At 40.8% G+C, this 18,404-nt stretch overlaps 2 protein-coding genes across 2 annotated transcripts in view; both read left to right on the top strand.

The window, feature by feature from the left end:
- LOC140231437 (uncharacterized) overlaps nucleotides 1–18,404 on the top strand; it is a 140,881-nt gene that overhangs the window by 52,153 nt on the left and 70,324 nt on the right. The gene's annotated exons all lie outside the window — the stretch shown is intronic.
- LOC140231676 (uncharacterized) overlaps nucleotides 17,934–18,404 on the top strand; it is a 65,378-nt gene continuing 64,907 nt past the window's right edge. The window contains exon 1 of the mRNA XM_072311829.1: nucleotides 17,934–18,069. The gene's annotated coding sequence lies outside the window, so the exon portion shown is untranslated. The remainder of the gene's footprint in view (nucleotides 18,070–18,404) is intronic.

The following is an 18,404-nucleotide window of genomic DNA, read 5'->3' as shown; positions in this document are numbered from 1 at the left end:
GCAGGGCTGGGCAGCAGCACAGGTGTAAAACAAACCCCTTGACTAAAATGGACTCATCCCATTATATTTATCATGAATCACTTGCATTGTACTAACATTGGTAAATATTCCATAATTCCACAATTCATCACTGAAGGAAAGGTAAGAGCACTGTACTCATCTCCAGACACAAAAATGTGTCAATTTTACGGGTGCTGTTCGTTATTCCGAAGGTTCGCTATTTCGAGGGTTCGTTATTCCGAAGGGTCGTCAATCCGAAACACACAAATTCCATATACCTAGAGGTTCGTTAATCCGAAAATGAAAAAGGGTTCGTTAATCCGAAGGGTCGTCAATCGAAAAAACACACAAATTCCCTATACCTAGAGGTTCGTTAATTCGAAAATGAAAAAGGGTTCGTTAATCCGAACATTTGTGGCGTTATTCCGAAGGTTCGTCATTCCGAAGATTCATTAATCCGAAAATGAAATTCGGAAAAATGAACCTTCGGACTAACGAATCTTCGGATTAAAGAGCCTTCGGAATAACGAACCTTCGGAATAACGAGCTGTAACCAATTTTACAGTGGCAAGTATACAAGTCCATGCTGTTACAATTAAACAACCTTGAGCAAATAGGTGAAAAATCACGCCATCACAGAACCAGTGGTAAATCTGATCTACTTTATACAGATCAGGCAGAAGGTCATTTGTCATTTGTATTTTCAAGCATATCATACTCTGGGTGAACATGAAAAACTTTTTTTTTTTTTAATATCAGAGATTTGAGGGAAGGAAGTGTGGTGGTCCCTTTTTTCAACTTTCCCCTGCCTCATGTTCCTTCTCGGAAGAGGGCATTGAACAGTTTGTGTAATATCGCTTTTAGATTAGAGTTATTTTAGGGAGTTCAATATTTTAGACAGTTATTTGGAAATTTCATGTGTGTTATCATCTGAGATTTAGCTTCAGTAAATCAGAGTAAATTTTATGAAGTTGAACATCTCAAGGCAAGTAAGTATCAAATGCTCATGTCTAATAATTCCTGATAAACGATCGTGATGTTGGCATCAATTCAAGTATTCTTGGGCTTTTTCCCAAATTCCTTGTGAAAAATCCAGATTGAGGAAGCAAATTTGGATGATTGCATCACAAATAAAACAGCCTTAAACAACCTTCTGATTTCTTCTGATTTCTAATCAGCACCCGAATTGATAAACAGTGTTGCTGCATGACAGAAAAAAAAGGAGAAAATTCGTTTATTTCCGTGTACATTTTATCGTTCATATTGTACAGGGGTATATGAGTGGCATTCATTTTGAATTTTTGTATTAAGAAGAACATATAAGATTACAAAGAATATATTTTCTGTTTGTTTGTTCGATTGTTTGCTTGTGTTGCAAGTGGCACTCATCAGATTTGCATTGCACATGCAAAACTTGATAACAGCGTAGGTATGTGACTGGAAAAACAGCAAATTCGTCTTCTATTTCTATGCATATTTTTTTTTTGCAATTCATAAAGTACATGAGTATAGGAATGGCGGCCATTTTGAATAGAAAATAAGCTTAAAATACTAAATGTACCTACATTAAATGAAAATTTTCTAGCATGTGCAAATAGAATTACTCAAGGAACAAAAATTTAAAAAAGTTTGATGTAATAATCGGTCATGAAATTGACATAAATGGGATTATCATGGCCAAATTAGCATATCTGGTGGCCATTTTGGATTTTTGCATTTTGCCGAAAATGCTCAAGGTTACGCGAGTGGCATCAATCGGATTTTGAATCAGCACCCTCGAATTGACAAGAAACCATCAAAAAACATTGTATATATCGAAAAACAAGGTTAGGTGCACTTTCTATTGAGCCTAGCCTGGACTTTACCCCCTTATCCGCACTTCATGTATGCGGGGGTGGATGTCATTGTGACATTTTTCACTGACCTTTGAAACCATGGCCATAATATTTCCCTCCAAAATTATTGTGCAGTAATGCATGTTATAATACATAGTTTAAAGGGTGTGTACAGTTCTGGTCGAGGTGAGGATTTAGCTTTTAACGTTTTGCAAGATATTCAGAAACCACTCTATGATATTTCAGAGAGCATGCAATTCTAAGGGGTATCAGAAGTTTATTTGATGAAAATCGGTTTTGAAATGGCTGAGATATCCAAAAACAAGGTGAAACAAAGAGATCCTAATAAAAGGCGTGGCCTGTAGTCTCTTATTATTATCACTTTTTTGGATATCTCAGCCATTTGAAAACCAATTTTCATCAAATAAACGTTGAATCCTTTTTAAAATTACATGCTCTTTCATATTTCATAAGCTGTTTCTCATAATCTCACTGGGGAATATTCAAAACATGAATCCCCACCTCAACCAGTACTGTACAGCCCCTTTAAGTTTATGCATTGAGTAATCTCCAAGGTATGGGGAAGAAGTGACATTTCACTATCAATTGAAATATACATGTAGTAGAATTTTGAATTATAGCCTTACCTTTGACCTATGACCCAAAATTCCCAAGAGGATTGTTATCAAACAGTACACGAATATGTGCAATTAAGTTTCATTAAGATACCTTGAGCTATTTCGGAAATAAAGAGAAAATGTGAAGTTTGTCATTTTTATTTCACCTTTGATCCCATCGTCCAAACTTTCTCGAGATATTTTTTTTCTGGCATAATGCACGTCTACACTAAGTTTCAAGAAAATACCTTCAGATAACTTCATAAATATGGAGGAAATAGGGAAATTTAAAGAATTTGATCTTGATCATTTTCACCCAATGACATAATTATGCCAGGTTTCATTAGGATGCCTTAAACAGTTTTTAAGTTACACACTGTCTACAAACTTGATTACGGACGGACGGACAACTCAAAAACATAATGCCTCTGGCAACACTTCGTGGTAGAAGCATTAAAAAAAGAAACAAAATAGTAATGGTACTTGAATGAAAAATATTAGTTTGAATACTGAACACTTTTAACTGTCTGTACTAAAGTATACTTGCAGAGCCATTTTTTGTTTTGTTTTGTTTTGTTTTTGTTTTCTCATGATGCACAGCAAAGAGCCATTAATACAGGGAATTCCTCATCGTCAGAAAAGGAATTGTACTCCACCTAAACAAGCCTCAGTAGCTACAGGTTTTTGTCAAAGAATCTCGCTATCGGGGTCATTCCCGGAAATGGAAATATCAAGAGAGCTAGCATAAATAAGGAGAACGTACTCAAAGATAGAACGTGGAAAAGCATCAAAAGACATTGTTGAAAAGTTTCTCCCTCGTATGTAGCATCTTATTTCTTTCTTACTTATTTTTGTTAATCTATACTGGTTCATCAGGCTACAAGTTACTACTGTATTCCATTCAACACTTAGTCTTCCTTAAGTTAAGATCAGTCTCTACATGCATTTTGAAGTACATGTATATAAAACGACAAACCGGTGAATAGCCACCTGGAAAGTGTAAAATATGTGTTGTTAGTATTATTTGTTTGTTTGTTTGTTTATTTGCGAAAAGAAAAATCATAAAGACTTTGTATTTATATCAAAGAAGGTCTTCCTAAAGTAAAGATCAGTCTCTTAAAATGCATCTTGAAGTACATGTATACATAATATAAAACGACAAACCGGTAAATAGCCACCTGTAGAGTGTAAATGTGTTGTTTATCTATTATGATTATTGATTGTTTGGGTTTTTGGGGGGTGTGCTTGATGATACAGTTATTTTCGAAAAAAAAAAGCAAAATCAAAAGGACTTTGTATTTATATCAAAAAGGTTGTTTGAATTAGGGACAAAACAAGTATAATTCTGTAAACGAATTCTTGCTCTTTGACAGGAGTTTGCACAAAAATGTAAGATTTTAACCCAAGTACATGCATGAGCATTTGCTAGGATTTACAGCTTTTGCATTTTATCAACCTAATATCTTCAGATGTCAATAAAGTCATCGGATGAAAGAATAACCTTCCTTCATGCTTTGTGTCAAGAGCGTTGAACACGGTTACAGAATGTTCATAAAGCATGTAAGTCAACATGGTGCATTTACTATACATAGGACCCACTACCGTAGTTGCATTACTTCGCACCAGGATGGTCAAAATAATAAAAAAATTAGGTCCAAACAAGAATGTTTCCCACATTTTTAAAGTGAGAACGTCAGTTACATGTATAAAAACTGGCCCAAATTATCGCAAACAATTTAATTTCGGTAGTGTCAGTATCATTGTTAATGTTAGTGTTATGGAACAAAAACAAAATTTCTGGATGGGTATGTAACGTGAAATATTGTCTTAATTGATGTCTTGTACAACTTATCGTACTTTCCAGGAGTCGCGAAACTTTTTTTTTTTTTTTTTTTTGGGGGGGGGGGAGTGGTAGGGGTCAAGGTCAATGATGCTCCCCAGGGAGATCTAAGGACAAAACCTCTCCAAATTCATGGGTGTTGTGAATGCCCCTCCCCCCCCCACCCCCCCCCCCACCCCGTTTCGCGGCCCCTGTTTTCAGCTTCGGTTCATACACCGCATTTCAATTTTGGTTGGGGTCAAGATGGCCAGGGGTTGACTGCTTGTTGTATTTGTGGGATATACGTACACGTAGTTTTCCATTTTTGTTTGATAGGAGGTTAAAGTGGTTCGATTGAAAGCTTACCTGTTCATTTTAATTTCATCCCTATACACATGTATACATATAGTGTATATGTATATACATATATATGTATATATATATATAAATATATATATACATATATATATATATATATATATATATATATATATATATATACATATAAAAGGCCTAAGATACAAGTATTCTACTCGTCCATGCAGACGTAGCTTCTGCCGTAGTTCTCTTTCCTTTCAAGTTCTCAAGGTTTTGGCCAAATAGGCCTTCACCAGGATCTAAACAAAGGTACAGAATGACTTAGTGTGTCAGTGCCAGCAATATTGAAAGTGATAGCATGACTTACAGTGCTGTAAGGTGCTGTAGCCATGGTGTATGCATACAGTATATATGCATGTGTACTGCAGCGGTGAACTTGGTTGCCTATCTCACTATGCTCGTTTATGTGCAGTAATTTAAGATTTGTTATGTCCTACTGAAGTCACAAAGGCACCTACTCATTTTTCAATACACTCAAACCTGTCCATATCGGCCACCCAGGGGAGACGAAAAGAGTGGACATTATAGACGGGAGGCCGCTATAGACAGGTTATCCAACTTGTGTGTGCATTGCCCATGGGGCGGTGAGTTGGCTCAGTCGGTAGCGCGTCTGCCTCACGATCACGCGGCCCGGGTTCGAACCCGAGTCTGGACTGAGCAATGTTGTGTGTAAACATACCGTCCCCTCTAGCAAGAGGCAAAACACTCTGTCCCTCGGATAGGACATAAAATGGAGGTCCCGTGTATGAGAGAGTCACAGCTCATGCACGTAAAAGATCCCGCTTCATTCATTCATCGCAAAGAGCAGGGTGTCTAACCCGGTGAGGTGGTCCCACCAAGGAGGTATGAGAGAACCAACTGGACCCCATGGAAGACCAGCTTAGTGTAGCTGAATATGGGCTATCCAGCCATCTACACAGATGGAAAATGAACAACAACAACAACAACAACAACATGATACATGAATAGGGGCCGGCGGATCCAGGAATTCTGTAAAGGGGAGTTACCTTTGCAAAATTAAATCGGTGCGCACGCACCCCTCCCTATTTTTTTTTCTGTTTATTTCTTTTGTTTTAACCAAAAATAAAAAGGGCCCATTCCCGTCACGTTGTTTATACATCAATTAGTACTTAATAATACACGTACATGTACCGGTATAGTGCCGCATGGTGGATATCACACGTATATAGTGTATAGTCAGCACTTGGTTGCCTTAATTACGAGGCATACCCTGGTATGGTACAGGATTGTTGTGATTGGGAGGATATAGCATTGGAAAAGACAGCGTCACAAAGCATGTACTAGGTGTTACAAAAAGCATTTCCTTCCCACTGATCCTTATTATGAGCAATAGCTGAATAGTGTACAGTAGTGTTCGAGGTATATTGAAAATGAAAACTTCAATTAATTTCATGAAAATAAACATTTATTTTTAAGCTAGGTTTCAGATTTTGCTCTATATCTTTCAACCCTCTGTACAAAAGTTTAAGATTGCACAGGGGTCAATTGGTGTGCATGGAAGTGTGTGGTTAATACCCACACAATGGTCCTAACAGTGGACATGGTTTGACTGTTCTAAAAATGCTTGATATTCATGAGAAATTCCAGTATCACAGCTAGTCTTTATTCATCCTGAAATGTAGTGTATGCTATTGTGACGCAGGATAAACGCACTCATAGGCCGAAGTTACGTTTCATCTCTTTTTATTCCGCTCAAAAGTAAATAAAGGAAAAAACCTGTGTTTGGAGTAAACAAACAGCAAAACAGGTAAATGAATATTTACAAGTTATGGAAACACGTTCAACATAGAGAAAGATAAATAACATGTGTTACTGCACCAAAGAGGTAATATGTACTGTGAATAACAAACTGAACGTATGATGTTTACTCAACAATACATCATAGAACGTAACCATGTAAAAGGAAAGAATCATTTCAATGAGTAATTCTCAGCTAAGCCAGCTATCAAACCAAATGCATCACTGCATCAGTCCACATGGAACAGTGTATGTAAAAGACTATCAAACCCATCATTCACTCAACAGAAGTGAAGATAACAAATACAAAGCAAAAAGAATATCATGTCAAATAGACTTCAATATCAGTAAACTGTAAACTAGGCGTTAACACTGTTTACCAATACATTATATTCAATATTCCATAATGATTGTATCTTCGTAGTCTGACCCATCAACTAGTCTCTCCATACTAAACACTATTTCCCATCCATCATAGCTAAATGCAAGTAAAGCACGAGAAACCATTGAAACAGAAATAATCATAGCTCTGGATTACAGATAATCCGATTGAAACATAGACAAGTATAGAATTATATAAATTCTAGTTACTGCCTAGAAAATACATGTTGATACAAATGACCTAAGAAACCAATAAACATCTTTATGAGACTCACCCTGGCTACCTAGCCTGTGCTCATATGGAATATACAGTAACTGGCGAGTGAATGTCCAGTTACAGAATTACAAGAATTCTGCTGGCTCCATGTTTGCAGAACCTAGTAAATTAATAACACAGCATGAAATCATAAACATATGGACAAATTGCAAGTGGCAAAAGAACATCAAAACTCTAACTGAAATTAGCTCACAATATACCACTGTTTTGGAGATTATAGTTTCACTTTCATGTGTCGTAAACCAAATAAGTTGTTAAACAATTCAGTTTGACAGAAAAATACACAATAGCATATAGGTTAAGAAATGCTACAAAAAGCCATGAATCTAAGTTCATGCTAATTCTTTTGACCAGAAGCCATGCAACTTGAAACTGCTTCATAAATACATAAACGACTAATCTTATTCTATACTCTTACTAGATGACTGATAATATACAAGTAAGGTACATATGGAATCTAAAACACTAAATGAAACTGGCAAACTAATGTCCAAGAAAGTATTAACATCGCCTGTTCACAACTCTACTTCAGTATTAAAGAATTAAGGTAACAAAGTATTCAGCCACACAGTGCATGTGTACAAAGCACACTCCTGCCTTGGCTCTAGTGAGCCTTATCTCGTTGCCATAGTAACAAGAGGGACTGGTCAGCGAGAGTAGGCACACAAAGTCACTGCACTCTGTGCCATTGCACTCTGCACTATGTCCATTACCTCCACATAGCTATATACAATATATGTACAACACCTTCCTACACACACGCTCACTGAGGTATAGCCAATCTCTCTCCCTCTCTCTCTCTCCAGTCTCTCTCATCCTGTCTCTCCCTCTCCACCTCCATCTCTCCCTCTCTCTACCAGCTTGCACTCTCCACACACATCCAAACTTCCATCTAATTTGCATATGCTCGCTTCCATGTAGTAATCAGTAGGCCTACACATTGCCTGTGAGGCAAAACATATACACACTCTCTTTCATACACACAGACACACACACGGCTTAGCATCAAGTACAAACAACTAGTCCTTTGTTCTTGCATCTTAGAGTTCCTTGCAACACAGCATGATATATGAGACAACTCTTCGAACTCTTCAAAAGTTTCATCAACTACACACGCATACTTAAGCTACAAATATATAAACGTATTAGCATGCATCATATAATTTTGTACTACTATGTAACGCACTACTAATATGTATGACTAACACACAAATCCAATTTTGTTAACTTGTTCCCTCCAGTCATGTAACATTTAACTATGCACAAGTTATACAGTACATCACTCAAACTTGCATGAGTTGGAAACTTTCATCATCAATACTTGAAATATTACCTTTAAATTAAGTTAAACAAGTATGCAATTTAAAGTATTTATACTCTGTGAATGGAACTAACAGAAAATCAATAAAAAGATACAGAAACATACCTTCGGGCTGCAGATTTTCTGGGCCAATTTCAGGTTTGAGGAGATGCTCTGTGTGAGATGTTAACCTTGGTAGAGCAGCTAGAACAAATGGCAAATTTGGGGTCTTTGTGCACCCACAAAGAACTCTCTAACAGCTCTTGGCTGGCTTGGGATTAAATATGCAAATTACTAGTAAGTCCCTTGCAGACTGCTCCACTCTTAATGATGGGGGGGGGGGTACTTATCAGGAGGGGGCATCTGCAGGGTCAGATATACTAGGGACAAATTCACTGCTGCACGTTTGCAATGTTACACACTTCCCTGCTTGAGGGTTTGTGTCCCACATAACCCACTGAATACATAATTAAAAGTAAGCTAACATCAGAATCTATTTAAACATTCCTCATCATAAAAACTTACTTATACTGACTTAACATCTGCATTATAAGAAGATTTGACTTTGCAACATCTGCGATGATGCTTGGATGTGAGTGATTATTTATTTCAGCATTAATTTCTCTCACAGATGAGCGAGGTAGATTGTGTGGGTTTGGATGGTGACCTGCTGTTGTTCTTGAAGACCGTCTTGGAACACTAGAAAATTCTGGTTCATCACACGCTTGTGTTTGAGTCTCGGGTTGGTCACCAATTTCCTCTGCAGGTGGGTTTGGTATGGGCTGATCATTACCGTCATGTTCATCCTCACCATCTGCATAATCATCTTCCAACACAGGCAATTCGCCAATTTGTGACTGATCACTCTGAATGCTAGTGGATGTCTCTGCTGGTGGATCATTCGTGACTTCGTGAGTAAGGGGACTTTCCTCTCTGGGAATGGGAGTAGGTATGTGAACTACGAAGTCGTCCAAACATTCGTCATCATCATTATCAGATCCGTCCAATTCACTATCTGATTTGCCTGATGAGATGGGTTCAGTCTCACCATCCGGCTCGACATGCAGTTCCATGTCTTGAACAAGTGTCTTAGAATCGAGCAAATCTCTTCTGTGAAGAGTTTTTCGCTCCGACTCTCTACCAGACACAGGCTCAACAACATAAGCATGTCCACCGCTTTCCAAACGTTTGATCACCTTGTAAGGCCTTGATTCCCAAGTGTCTTGTATCTTGTTCCGTCCTTTAATACTACGGTTCCTGATGAAAACTCTGGCTCCAACAGGGAGATCCACATCAGTAGCCTTACGGTCGTTCAACGCTCTTCGTCTCAGTGCCTCCTGCTCTGTTTTCTTTGCTGCCAACTCAAATGCTTGATTGAGCTTACTGTGATGGTCTGCTATCCAGCTATCTAATTCTTGGTTCTCTCCAGAGTGTGTGTCGACACCAAGTAGGTGGTCTATTGGTAACACTGGGTCTCGTCCGAAGAACAGATAGTGTGGTGAGTACCCGGTTGATGAGTGAGGTGTGCTGTTGTATGAGTACACAAGCTCAGGTAGGAAGTCAGGCCATTTCCTCTTGTGTTCTGGGGGCAGTGTCCTCAATCTGTCGTGCAAAGTCCGGTTGAACCTCTCACATTGCCCATTACCCTCTGGGTGATAGGGCGTCGTCCGGCTCTTGGCTATGCCATACACTTTGCAAAGCTCTTGTATGATCTTGCTTTCAAAGTTGCGGCCTTGGTCGCTATGGATGCGTCGTGGAACGCCAAACCTAACAAACCAATCGCGGACTAGTACACGGGCGACAGTGGACGCTTTCTGATCACGAGTTGGGATCGCTTGAGTGAACTTTGTGAATACATCGGTGAGGACAAGTACATTTTCAATTCCACTGCTGCTCCTTTCCAGCACCGTGAAATCCATGGCAAGTATCTCCAGGGGCCTTGTCGCTGTCAGAGATCCCATTGTGGGATGAAGGCGCTTCCCTGCTTTGGCCAAAGTACATCTCTGGCATTTCAGACAGTAGTCTGAGATGTCTGATGACATACCTGGCCAATAGCACCTGGTCCTTGCAAGAGCAAACGTCTTCTCGTACGCTTGATGACCTGCTTGATCATGGATAGAGCTGAGTACTCTATCTTTCAAGCAGCTTGGGAGTAGTAGCTGTTTCACTTCCTCCCCTCGATCGTGAATGACCCTGTAAAGGACACCATCCTCTTCCTTCACCTTCTTCCAGCATCTCAACAGTCTACGAGAATACTTGCCCTCTTTCATCAGTTGTCGTCGGGTTGGTGGATGCCGTTTACTCCAAAAGTGAAAGAACCTGCTTAGTCCCTCATCAGACTGTTGAAGGTGCCTTAGGTCATCCCTAGACATGGAAGGCAAAGGGGAAACTGTCTTTGGCTCCATACCCTTTGACCGGGTATGCACCTCATTCAACAGTGCATGTGTCATACCTTCATAGACACCTGTACGAACTTCTGGCGGCACAGGAGTAGGATTGTCATCAATGACTTGTTCTTGCTGAACAGACGTCAGGGTGACTTCTTCCAGTCGAGCAGAAGTAGGCTGAACTCCATGTTGTGTCTTCCTGCTCAGGGAGTCGGCGTTTCCATTGGACTTCCCTGATCGGTACTTGATCTTAAACCGGAATTGAGCAAGGTCAGCAGCCCACCTAGTCTCAGTTGCTCCTAACTTTGCAGTGGTCTGTAGATAGCTGAGGGGATTGTTGTCCGTGTAGACCTCAAATTCGGCACCAATGAGTAGATCACGAAATTTCTCAGTGATTGCCCACTTTAAAGCAAGCAATTCCAATTTCATGCTCGAGTAGTTGTTCATATTGCGCTCATTGGGTTTTAAGCTCCTACTCGCATAAGCAATGACCACTTTCCTCTGCCCCTGCACCTGAGAGAGAACAGCACCTAGGCCAAAGTAACTGGCATCTGTCTCGAGGATAAATGGCAGCTCAAAATCGGGGTAGCCTAACACAGGAGGTGATACAAGTGCTTCTTTGAGGGTGACAAAGGCTTTCTCACACTCCGTGGTCCAGTCTGTTGAAATGTTTCTTGTGTTATTATGCCTGGTCTTCTTCTTTGTGGTTTTCCTAACATCTTCTGGCTGTTTCAGAAGGTTATGGAGGGGTGCTGCGATCTGCGCGTAGCCTTGAACGAATCGACGATAGTAGCCAGACAGCCCTAGAAAACCTCTGAGATCTCGCTCTGTCACTGGTTGAGGCCATTCCTGCACTGCACGCACTTTCTCTGAATCTGGAGTCGTACCTTCGCTTGACACTACATGCCCCAAGTAATGTACCTTCGTCCTAAAAAGCTGACACTTTTCAGGCTTGACTTTCAGGTTCAGTGTAGTCAAGCGAGTAAGGACCGTCTCAAGCCTCTGCAGGGTCTCTTCAAATGTAGCACCAAATATCAGGATGTCATCGAGATACACCAGAAGAGACTGGAAATTGAGGTCTCCAAAGGCCTTATCCATCACACGCATGAATGTCGCCGGGGCATTACACAGTCCAAACGGCATTCTGGTGTACTCATAAAGCCCACCTGTTCCAGTTCTAAAGGCTGTCTTCTCGATGTCCTCTTCGGCTACTGGAAGCTGGTTAAATCCATGAGCCAGATCCAAGGAGCAGAAGTATTTTGCTCCCTTGAGTGCTTGCAGAGCCTCCTCGATCCGTGGGAGAGGGTATGCGTCTTTATGCGTCTTAGAATTAAGAGCCCGGTAATCTACGCAGACCCTCAATTTACCATCCTTCTTTCTCACAAGAACAATAGGTGATGCATAGGGACTGGACGACTCTCGGATGATTCCCCTCTCAAGCGACTTCTTGAGATAGTCTCTCACTTCGTCCCAGTGATGTGGAGGGATTCTGCGGTACGGGATCTTCACTGGTCTGTCGTCTTCTGTTACTATCCTGTGACTGACAAGGTCACAATATCCTATGTCTTCGTCATCCTTGCTGAAAGTGTTTTGAAATTTGGAGAGGGTTGTGAGGAGTTGCCTTTGCTGGTCATTGGTAAGCTCACCAACATCTAACTTGGATACAAGTTCATCAACATCACCACTGTGTAATCCATGTTCAACGATGGAGGCAGGCTTCAATACGCCGATGGGGGTTCTTGGTGGAAGGTACACATCTTTATCGCTGAAGTTAGCCACCTGCATGGGCACTCTACCCTTGTCGTCTACTGTCACCAACGCAGCTCCTAGGGTAACTCCTTGTGGTAGCTCAACTACATGGGACACATGACGCTCAAGGAGGACCTCTCGTCTCTGCCCAACCGAAGCGGGTTCACAGGATCCATCAATTACTGTTACTGTGCGAGCTGGAATCAAGATAGCAGTATTTCCCGCAATCCTAACAGTTCTGATATCAGCTTGGGGCCTATACACTTGGAGTGCATAGAGCATGTTGACCTGTGCTTTATTCCCAGACTCTTTGACCTTCTGCAAATATTGATCCCCATGTATGGACTGCAACTCTGCCTGGACATCCCTCAATACATTAGAGCCAAGAACCACTGGAATTCTCCTCTTTCTTGATTCTACTGGAGTATTGACGGGGTCTTTAACAACTAAAAATCCTAGGTTGTAGAAAGTATGATTGAAGACTGTAATTGGGAGCTCAATGTATCCAACGAAGGGTATGTCTGCTCCTTGTGACGCAGAGATTTGGATGATTGACGACACATTCACTAGCTCAAAATCCTGAGCTAGATTTTCCTTGAAGAAACTCTCTGTAACTGTAGAGACTTCAGCTCCAGTGTCTATCAAACATCTAACCTCTGTGTCACCAAGCTTGATGCTAACCTCCGGACAGTCTCCCACCGCTCGTCTAATAATTGAGCCTCCCTCTAAAACTGTCTCGCCCACCACTTGGCTCTCAGTAGCAGGCTGGCCTAGTTTGACGATTGCTGAGTAGCCTGAGAAGGAGGATGTGAGGCTGGAGTTTGGTCATTCGTTCTTAGTGCATGCGCTTTTGGGCAGTCCTTCCTCAAATGTCCTGGCTCGTTACAGAGCCAACATTTTCGTGTGTTTCCCTCATTGGGTCGTGATGGTCGCTGTGGCTTGGAAAGAAGGGTTAGCAGAGACTCAATTTGTTTCTGCTGGGCAGCGATCTGCTTTGCTTGTTGGCGGACAGTGTCTTCCATGTTGTCACCAACATTTACACCTTGCACTGTGACATCTCGCTTCCCCTTTCCTCTCTCTCTCCGACCCATGAGTTCTAAGACCCGATCCCTGGTGTCGAAGAAGGACATCTGTGGATGATCATTAGAGAGACGCCTCAGCTCCATCCTCATCCCTTCATCTCTAACTGCTTCCGCTAGGCGATCCTTGAGTTGGGTTTCCCTGGTGCGCTTGAGGGTGGAATCAAGGAGAACCATCCTGTCAAACAGTTTGACGAGCTCAAGGGAAAGTGACACAATATCCTCTCCCTCTGTTTGTCGGTACCCGTAAAACCTTTGTTGAAGCTGAGCTAGGTTACTGGTATCTCCGAAAACCTTGGACAGCACCTGGAAGATTTTATGGGGACATGTTTTGATATCCTCACCTCTACCCAGGATCTCGCGGCGAGCCTTCCCAAAGAGATGCTCCAGTATGAACGCTGCTTGTTCCTCTGGCCGGAGATTCTTGGATGCCATGACCATCTGGGCATCCTCTATCCAGTCCTCCGCAGTAGGATCAGCAGACCTTTCAGGCCGACCGCTGAACCTCTCCAGCTTCCTACCTGCAGAAATATAAAGTGTCCTCGTCATGGAGGGGTCAGGGAGTGGAAGATGGGCTGTACTTGCGGTGGCTTGGTCATCTCCTGCTGATGATTGAGCATCATCTCTGGCAGCCGTTGACTTCTTCAGCTCTTCTAATTCTTCCTTTGCCACCTTTGCTTCCTGGTCCTTCTTGTCCATGGCAGCCTTCATCATCTCCATCATCTTCTCCATCTCCTCCAGCCGTTTCTCAAAATCTGGCTTATCTTGAGACATATTGGAAAGAAAGGGAGAACAGGACAAAAGAAAACCAAAGAAACAAATGCAAAATTTAACTGACTCAAAACACCATTGAGTACACAGATAAACAACTACTGTTATAGACTACAATAACGAGGAGTCATCTTTCTTGGAAGAGTAGAAGGGAACCAGCAATCAGTCACACGTTCAGCTGTTGTTGATGCGCCATCCTTCAGAAGAGCGAGAAGTCAGCCTCCCTCAGACTTTCAGGAAACTTGGAGGTGGGTCAGCAGTCACTGCAGGCCATCAGTTGGTGTCACAGCAGGGAGTCATCAGGGGTCACGCACCGCTCACCGGCAGCCAGGGTTTGAGTTGAGTGTCAGGAATATCCTGCCGACTACGCCAAAATGTGACGCAGGATAAACGCACTCATAGGCCGAAGTTACGTTTCATCTCTTTTTATTCCGCTCAAAAGTAAATAAAGGAAAAAACCTGTGTTTGGAGTAAACAAACAGCAAAACAGGTAAATGAATATTTACAAGTTATGGAAACACGTTCAACATAGAGAAAGATAAATAACATGTGTTACTGCACCAAAGAGGTAATATGTACTGTGAATAACAAACTGAACGTATGATGTTTACTCAACAATACATCATAGAACGTAACCATGTAAAAGGAAAGAATCATTTCAATGAGTAATTCTCAGCTAAGCCAGCTATCAAACCAAATGCATCACTGCATCAGTCCACATGGAACAGTGTATGTAAAAGACTATCAAACCCATCATTCACTCAACAGAAGTGAAGATAACAAATACAAAGCAAAAAGAATATCATGTCAAATAGACTTCAATATCAGTAAACTGTAAACTAGGCGTTAACACTGTTTACCAATACATTATATTCAATATTCCATAATGATTGTATCTTCGTAGTCTGACCCATCAACTAGTCTCTCCATACTAAACACTATTTCCCATCCATCATAGCTAAATGCAAGTAAAGCACGAGAAACCATTGAAACAGAAATAATCATAGCTCTGGATTACAGATAATCCGATTGAAACATAGACAAGTATAGAATTATATAAATTCTAGTTACTGCCTAGAAAATACATGTTGATACAAATGACCTAAGAAACCAATAAACATCTTTATGAGACTCACCCTGGCTACCTAGCCTGTGCTCATATGGAATATACAGTAACTGGCGAGTGAATGTCCAGTTACAGAATTACAAGAATTCTGCTGGCTCCATGTTTGCAGAACCTAGTAAATTAATAACACAGCATGAAATCATAAACATATGGACAAATTGCAAGTGGCAAAAGAACATCAAAACTCTAACTGAAATTAGCTCACAATATACCACTGTTTTGGAGATTATAGTTTCACTTTCATGTGTCGTAAACCAAATAAGTTGTTAAACAATTCAGTTTGACAGAAAAATACACAATAGCATATAGGTTAAGAAATGCTACAAAAAGCCATGAATCTAAGTTCATGCTAATTCTTTTGACCAGAAGCCATGCAACTTGAAACTGCTTCATAAATACATAAACGACTAATCTTATTCTATACTCTTACTAGATGACTGATAATATACAAGTAAGGTACATATGGAATCTAAAACACTAAATGAAACTGGCAAACTAATGTCCAAGAAAGTATTAACATCGCCTGTTCACAACTCTACTTCAGTATTAAAGAATTAAGGTAACAAAGTATTCAGCCACACAGTGCATGTGTACAAAGCACACTCCTGCCTTGGCTCTAGTGAGCCTTATCTCGTTGCCATAGTAACAAGAGGGACTGGTCAGCGAGAGTAGGCACACAAAGTCACTGCACTCTGTGCCATTGCACTCTGCACTATGTCCATTACCTCCACATAGCTATATACAATATATGTACAACACCTTCCTACACACACGCTCACTGAGGTATAGCCAATCTCTCTCCCTCTCTCTCTCTCCAGTCTCTCTCATCCTGTCTCTCCCTCTCCACCTCCATCTCTCCCTCTCTCTACCAGCTTGCACTCTCCACACACATCCAAACTTCCATCTAATTTGCATATGCTCGCTTCCATGTAGTAATCAGTAGGCCTACACATTGCCTGTGAGGCAAAACATATACACACTCTCTTTCATACACACAGACACACACACGGCTTAGCATCAAGTACAAACAACTAGTCCTTTGTTCTTGCATCTTAGAGTTCCTTGCAACACAGCATGATATATGAGACAACTCTTCGAACTCTTCAAAAGTTTCATCAACTACACACGCATACTTAAGCTACAAATATATAAACGTATTAGCATGCATCATATAATTTTGTACTACTATGTAACGCACTACTAATATGTATGACTAACACACAAATCCAATTTTGTTAACTTGTTCCCTCCAGTCATGTAACATTTAACTATGCACAAGTTATACAGTACATCACTCAAACTTGCATGAGTTGGAAACTTTCATCATCAATACTTGAAATATTACCTTTAAATTAAGTTAAACAAGTATGCAATTTAAAGTATTTATACTCTGTGAATGGAACTAACAGAAAATCAATAAAAAGATACAGAAACATACCTTCGGGCTGCAGATTTTCTGGGCCAATTTCAGGTTTGAGGAGATGCTCTGTGTGAGATGTTAACCTTGGTAGAGCAGCTAGAACAAATGGCAAATTTGGGGTCTTTGTGCACCCACAAAGAACTCTCTAACAGCTCTTGGCTGGCTTGGGATTAAATATGCAAATTACTAGTAAGTCCCTTGCAGACTGCTCCACTCTTAATGATGGGGGGGGGGGGTACTTATCAGGAGGGGGCATCTGCAGGGTCAGATATACTAGGGACAAATTCACTGCTGCACGTTTGCAATGTTACACTATACATGCTAGTACACACAAATATGTGCTTACTTTTTTTCATGTGCATGTATTTTACCCTTTACCATGAATTCAGACTAGCAGTGCCCAGGGCAACCCATCATGATTTACTCCCCTGAGGCAAATCTCTCGTTTGAAGAAGTTACCTGTAGACAATTATGCCAGTGTATATCTTGGCAATCAAGGACTTAAAAAAAAAACAAAGATATAAAACACCTGTTTCTTGACCCTGTCCTAATCTAAGCATCAGTCACCGCCACGGGGGGGGGGGGGGGGGCACCCGCGAGAGGTGGAGATTGTTTTGGTTTTGGCATGGGCTATGTAGCTCCATGGTGCGTGTGTGCGTGTACGTGTGTGTGTGTGTGTGTGTGTGTGTGTGTGTGTGTGTGTGTGTGAGTGTATTTTCGTTATTTATGGGTCAAATTTTTTCGTTCGAAATTTAAAAAGGATGACCATAGAATTTCTCAATAGAATGTAAAATTGAAAACTTTCGAAAGAATAGAGAAAATTGAGTTCACTTTGAATGGTCTGCCACAGGCAGATATCCTTATCATGCTCTTACGTAATATGACAGCTGGTGTAGTCGTTAAACCCTGGCTTGGCCTCCAGGTTTGCCACGCCTGAGTCAAAGTTTTTTGTTTGTTTGTTTTTGTGTTTTTTGTGTTTTTTTTTTTTTTGCAATGGGCAAATACATATCCTCCCACCCAAACGAGGACTCGTTAGGGGGTATAAATAGCACCCGATCAGCTTCGTTTGCTAATAGGGTCTCGTCTCAAACGGGGGTTTGACGGCATCAAGCATTCATGTGCCTTGGAGCAGGAGACCATTGCTTGAAGCCTAGTCAGCAGAGCTCTGAAAGGTACGTGGTGTATTCGTGGTATTCATGTCTATTGTTCAGGGTCATTGTAAGCATACATTCACATAGGCCTACACTTCATTGGTTCCTGTGTAAAGTTCAATTTTTGGAGAGAGGGTTCAAATTTGACACAAATCTGGAACTTAACTTTGAAATTAATCATGGATTTTCAACGAAACTGATTCATGCTCTCATAACAAATCACGTACCTTCAACTAAATTGCACACTATTCAGCTATGGATTACTCATATCAATGGCAGCGTTATCTGAAGTAAAGTTTCGCACTGCAGTAAAGATCAAAAGTGGGAAATGTTTTTTTGCAACACCTAGTATTTCC

This window comes from Diadema setosum, chromosome 8, assembly GCF_964275005.1.
Source record: "Diadema setosum chromosome 8, eeDiaSeto1, whole genome shotgun sequence".
NCBI lineage: Eukaryota > Metazoa > Echinodermata > Echinoidea > Diadematoida > Diadematidae > Diadema > Diadema setosum.
Note: the sequence above shows the minus strand (reverse complement) of the source record. Positions and strands in the feature narration are given on the sequence as shown.